Genomic DNA, 6,073 nt, shown 5'->3' on the forward strand with positions numbered 1-6,073 from the left:
AACTAAAAACACACAATAGCAGATAAATAGGAATTCATTAAAATCATTGTCTCCAACAATAAAAAATTAAATATTAAGGCATCTTTTACTCCATTATGGTATATGTAGCAAAGAGAAATGTTGTAAATAAGAGCCATCATTGCTATTCAAAATACTTTCTAATGTATTCAGATTTTTGTTTTTTATATTATCCTATTTCACAAAGCATTGAAATCTCTCATGATCAAACATCTTGATGCAAACCAAGAGAAAAGTATAAATAGATATCCATTTACTAAAGGGAAGCAGTTCATCCTTGAAAAATAAAAAGGAACTACAAATACCGGGATGTAAATTTCTCTGGAGCAATTTATGCTTAAGTAATTAAGAGAAAGAAGGGACGAAGACTTGATTTAAGATGAGAAGCTAATTAACATGGATCAGGCTGCTGAATAATTGTTTGCTCAGTATTTTGCTCCACTGGGATGAGAGTTTCAAAGGGGTTCATTCTCCTTTAAAAATATATCACATCCACTAGAATAAGATCATATAAATTAACACTGATTATGTATTATCCCCCATATTTGTCCACTTACAAAGCTTGACAGGCTTCATAAAGTATACTAAATAGTAACATTTTTACCTTTTATTAAGGCAAGTTTGTGAAAATAATTTAATACAACCAGATCGTTTAATGAACTTATAGCTTACAACATTTTTCACATAAGAAACATACAAAAAATTGTGTTTTATAAAAAGCCACTTCAATACCAGAAAAGAGTGATGAAAGATTTTGAATCCAGTTTACTTTTGTAAAGGATGCTCTTTTGTTGTCTCAGATTCCAAGTACTATTCGTCATCTTTAGAACCAGTTTTGCTTAACTTAACCACATCAACCCAGTTCCATCCTCGAGGAAGTTCCCCTTTGTGATCTGTTTTATCTGCCAGCTTACGTTTCTGGGCTTTTGAAAGTTGTTCTTTTTTGTCTTTTTTCTTACTTGATGCGGCTGTATTAGGAGTTTCAACACAGATGATATTACTTATGGATGTCGTAGAATTAACAGGAGGTGGTTCTCCATGAATTGTTCTTTATTGTCTTTGGCATATTCAAGCAATGTGTATGTCATAGCAGTTCCAAGATTAACTTCAACTGCTTCCTGTAATTTGGCCAATATATTCTGCTTTACAGCTGATGATATGGTGTTGTTAAAAAAAGCGTTCATAGATATAATTGGAGGTGTTTGGGGATATGTTTGTGTCCAGGAAATCTCTATTAAGAAGGCTTTGGGATCACCATTTTCACCCTATATTGAAATGAAACTGGACTTAATTCCCAGAAACTTTCATCTCCTTCATAAATCGAACGTAATGCTTCTAGTTCCATCTCTTGGTCCTCGTTGGCACTCATCGCGCCAACCGTTGATCGCCTCCCAGGCGGAACGCGTTTGCGAGAACCAAGCAGCAGCTAGGGGCGGTGGTCCTGGGACCCGGGCGACCCCTTCCGAGCCCCCGGCGGCGGCACTCCCTTCGCACCCGCAGTCGGGAGTCAGGGACGCCCGGGGGTCTCAGGTGGCTGGGAGCCGCGGGCAGGGGTCTGCGGGCGGGGATGCGAGGCCGCCGAAGGAGGGGCGCCAGGGCGACTCATGTTCTTTTAATCCATTCCTGTGCGTGCAGACCTGTTATAGGTGGGACCTTTTGATTAGGTTATTTCAACTGAGATGTGACCCACCCCATCCAAGGTGGGTCTTAATCAGTTTACTGGAGTACTTTGTAAGAGGATAAAACGCATAAGAAAAGCAGTGTACAAGATTTGTCACAATACTGTACCTAGGTGCAAGGAAAGCTGGGAAAGCAAGTATCTAATTTTCTTTCTGCGGCAAGGACTCAGAATTTGGGGAGAACAAAAAGAATGGCAAGGGCGAGCTACAGAGCTGGAAATCTACTGGCAGAGTCATGCCATTCTCGTGTTTATTTGTTCTCTTAATGGCTGGGTAGCAAAAGAAGAGTTGAGAGTGAGTAAAGGCAGATGTGGGCCAAGTTTGAGCTGAGAGTTTGCTAAAACATTTAAATCTAGCCTCGTGGTCAAAGGCACTTGAGGAGTGATTCCTTCAGCCCCACTTTTCTCTGTGTACTGACTGAGCAGAACCACGATGTAGGCTCACTGGGCTGCCTGCCCCACTACACACACACACACACACACACACACACACACACACACACACACACACACAACCCGACCTCTCTCTCAAGCCATCTAACTATGAAAAACTACATTACATTCCTTTGGTTTATGTGAACCTGGTCGAAGTTATGTCTGTGACACTTGACCATGGAAAAATTTCTTTTCAGATTTATCTGCCCTCCTAAGTCAGCTAGGACTTTTAATATACTTCCAGTAAGAGTTCTTACCAGAAGAAAGCTGGCAAACCATTGCAGGTAATATTTGATTATTACACATTTATCTTGAGTTTTTAGAAAGTAGAGCCTGAGGCAATGGTTGAGGCTCATAAAATATATATATTTTTAAATATGAAAGTTTATTTCTCTCTTACTTAAAAACCTGGTGATGAAAGGACCAGTACTAGCAATGGTAGCTCAGCCATCAATAATTTGTAGCTTCCAAGATTGTTCTAATTTTTGCTACTTCCCAGCATATGGGGTTTGGGGGTGAGGAGAGAGAAAGAGAAAGAGAGAAAGCGGTGTTTATTCAATTATTTTTAAGGGCTTGATCTATAATTTGCATATTGCCCTTCTCCTCACAACCACACCCAGCTCCAAGATGGTCTCTATCTGTGAAGTCATGAGTAAGGCACTAAAACTGATTTGGGAGGTGCAAACCCAGGTTGGTAATGGTGAGCAAAAAAGAGAACCACTCAAGGAAGTTGTGAAGGAATGTGATGCTTCTCACCATGTGTCAGTAGTGAAGAGACACTTGGCAGGCTATTTGCTTTGCACACAGTACATTTCTGCAAGAGTCACAAGGAGAAACCGTGCCTTCTAGTACTCCAAGGAAGAAGAAAAGCAGGGGATCTTCATCTGCTCTTCTCCCTCCTGCCTTCCATTTCCCATTGGTCAATGTTTACCCTATGCAGAGCTCCTCTCTTCTCAGTGTATAATCCACCCCTTAGCAACTGTTCAGAAAGACAGTTCCCATGTCCTGAAAGTGGAAGAATGACCCTACATGAGTGGGGCTGTGACCAGGAGAGAGGAGAGAGCAGTTAGGAGAATCTGAGAAGGTGCACAAGGTCTGTGTCACAATCCATGACTTCATGTCATTTTGAGTGAAAGAGAAAAGGGCTTTATTGAAAACTTTTCTAATTGATATCTTTTCCTTGGAGTTGTCAACCTGTTGCTCAGTACCTTACAAAATGACCTAATTGAGAAGAAAAGAATCTGGTGGAGAGAAAGGAATCTCCTTTCATCTTTGGCTAAGAATCCCCCCCCCCCCCTCCAAAAAAGAGGAATGTTTTTGTCAGGCTCAGAAACCCTAACACTTTTGATTAGGTTGTTTCCATGGAGATGTGACCCATCCAATTCAAGGTGAGTCTTAATCCATTATTGGAGTCTTTTAAGAGAGCTCAGGGAGAGAGCTTAGAAGGAAAACACCCCAGGGGAAGCAAGAAAGACCCGTAGAAACTGAGAGAGCCATTTTGAAACCAGGGCCCAGGAAAGAAGGAGCAGCAGACGTCACCATGTACTTTCAATGTGACAGCAGCCTTTCCCACAGAAAGTATCTTCTTCTTAATGCCTTAATTTAGTCATTTTCATGGCCTTTGAACTGTAAATTTGTGAACTAATACACCTCCATTGAAAAAGCCAACCCATTTCTGGTATATTGCATTTTGGCAACTTAGGAAACAAAAACACCAACCTAATCAAAAAACATAACCAAAGACCCAAACAAAATGAAAACCAGCCTCAGTTGATTTTGAAGAATCTAAATCTGTTTTCAAAATGTCCTTAAAAGAGAAATCTGGTCATACTGGCACAAAACTTGTTTGGGGGGCAGAATGCTTACTAGTTAAGCTTACTTCCTCTAGAATCAGAAGGCCTTGAATCACATTCCATCTCTTCCTCTAAGTATCTCAGAAAACTTGTGCATGTTACTAAATATTTTGAATTCTTACTGTTTATTTTCTATGTAATGGGGATTATAGTAATATCTATTATTGTAGTAGTACCTACCTCACGGTTACGTTGTAAGGGATAAATGAGATAAAACAGGCAAAGTTCTTGGCACATAATATACACTCAATAAATGGTGGAAGCTATCATTGTCGTATTATTATTATTAATAGACTGCTTACTATAGTTCCATTGAGAATCCCAGAGTAAAGTGTGACTGTGGTCGAGGAATTGATATTTGAGGTTTGTTTGTCATCTTTCATTTCAATAAAGGGATAATGGTCATCATAAGGCATGGGAGGCAGATGAGATGATACTTGCACTGTCACTTCTTCAGTTTTTGGTTTATTAAAGGTGTTACTACCATTGCGTTGAACTTCCTTTAAAGGTTCTCTTAGTTCTCACATTAAAGGGCAAGTATGGTTGCCTAAAGTTTATTTCACCTTGTCTTCTTAGGAAGCCTGTAAATAGTGCTTAGGAATTGTAAACCCTGCTGGGACTCCAGGTCTCACTTACATACTGAAAGATTCCCCATGTCCGCTGAAACTTTCCAGTGCTCCAAAAGGAGCACATTCAATTTACTTCTTCCAACCTTTATCTTACTTAAAAACCAAACCAAAACAAAAAGGTTCCTGTTAATACAGTTTGTTATGGCAATAATCCTGGTGGAATTACTAACTGCCAGCAGGCATCACTAATCAATTTGTTTACACTTAGCCTAGGGAGATTTTGCAGATATAGAGTCTGCTCATTGGTTTCTAAGAAAATAAGAGCTTATACCGTAAATTCTGCAGCTGAGGAACTGAGAACATTAGGGCTCTGCCTTCATTTTTGGGGGCATACCTCACTGCAATGGCTCCCCACCCCTCCACCCCAGGACAGATGAATTACACATGGAGTGTAGGTCCCATAAAGTAAAGCGTTATGTTTTCCTGACTCAGCAATTCTTAGCTGCAAAGACAATGATTCATCTGGTCAATGCCAGCTTCCAAATAACAAGAGAAAAAAAAAAGACCATTAGAAAGACTTTCACCATTTTCTCCTCCAAGTCGTTCTTGATTTTTCACTTGTATAAAATCACTAGATTCCAGAATCAGCAACATTGGGTCTGACCTTTCTAGTTCTTCCCCCTCAAGGAAGATAAAAGTGAAACTAGAATGAGTCCTGTGAAAAGTTCCATGGGGAGGTGAGATTGGAGAAGTAGTCAGCTGTGGACAAATGCACATGCTGGCATCTGACATAGAGTCAGATGATTTGGTTGGCAGTTCCAGCATGTGTGACCTTGGCTTATTCATATATCTTCTTGAGCCTTGTTTCCTTATTGAAAAATGGGAATAATAATACCTACCGCATAGAGTAGCTGTGCAGATTGTTGGAACAATCATCCTGAAAATATTTTTTAACCTCTTACCAATATTACATTAGGGGAAGATAGCAGAGTCACCAGAAGGAGCTTGATGAATGAATGAATGAATGAATGAATGAAATCTCATGATACCAGGAAGGAAGACTTTTATATCTTGAGACAGATAAAATTTAAGATGCTTATCCACCAAAAAAAAAAAAAAAAAAAAAAAATCTAATTCATTACTTTCAGAAGGGATAGTCATGTGGTTTTTAGAGTTGGCCTTCTGGAGTCCTGGAATTTTCCTGGAGGCAACCCTGCAATCTCAGTGTGGTAGAGCGGAAGAGTGAGGAAAGGGGAGGCTTATGCCCCCTCCTCCCTTAATCAAATCAGATCAGCTCCATTCGCATGCTTTCTACGTTGTTTCAGAACCTAATCATTTATTGCTCAATACCCAACTACCCTTCTTACTTCTTTCTAGCTCATCAGAGGATTTGTATGCGCTGGCAATGGGCCCAACCTGAGGCAGTGTAGTACGGTCAAAGTTGTTCATGACAATCTTGTTCCTCAAGCCTCCCTTGCAGCTGTAGATTGCCATGTGATTCCGTTTTGGCCCCTGAAACA

At 40.1% G+C, this 6,073-nt stretch overlaps 1 pseudogene; it reads right to left on the bottom strand.

Moving 5' to 3' along the window:
• Positions 1–729: 729 nt before the first annotated feature.
• LOC119529049 lies at positions 730–1,501 on the bottom strand (annotated as a pseudogene).
• Positions 1,502–6,073: the final 4,572 nt, after the last annotated feature.

This window comes from Choloepus didactylus, chromosome 1, assembly GCF_015220235.1.
Source record: "Choloepus didactylus isolate mChoDid1 chromosome 1, mChoDid1.pri, whole genome shotgun sequence".
Lineage (NCBI taxonomy): Eukaryota > Metazoa > Chordata > Mammalia > Pilosa > Megalonychidae > Choloepus > Choloepus didactylus.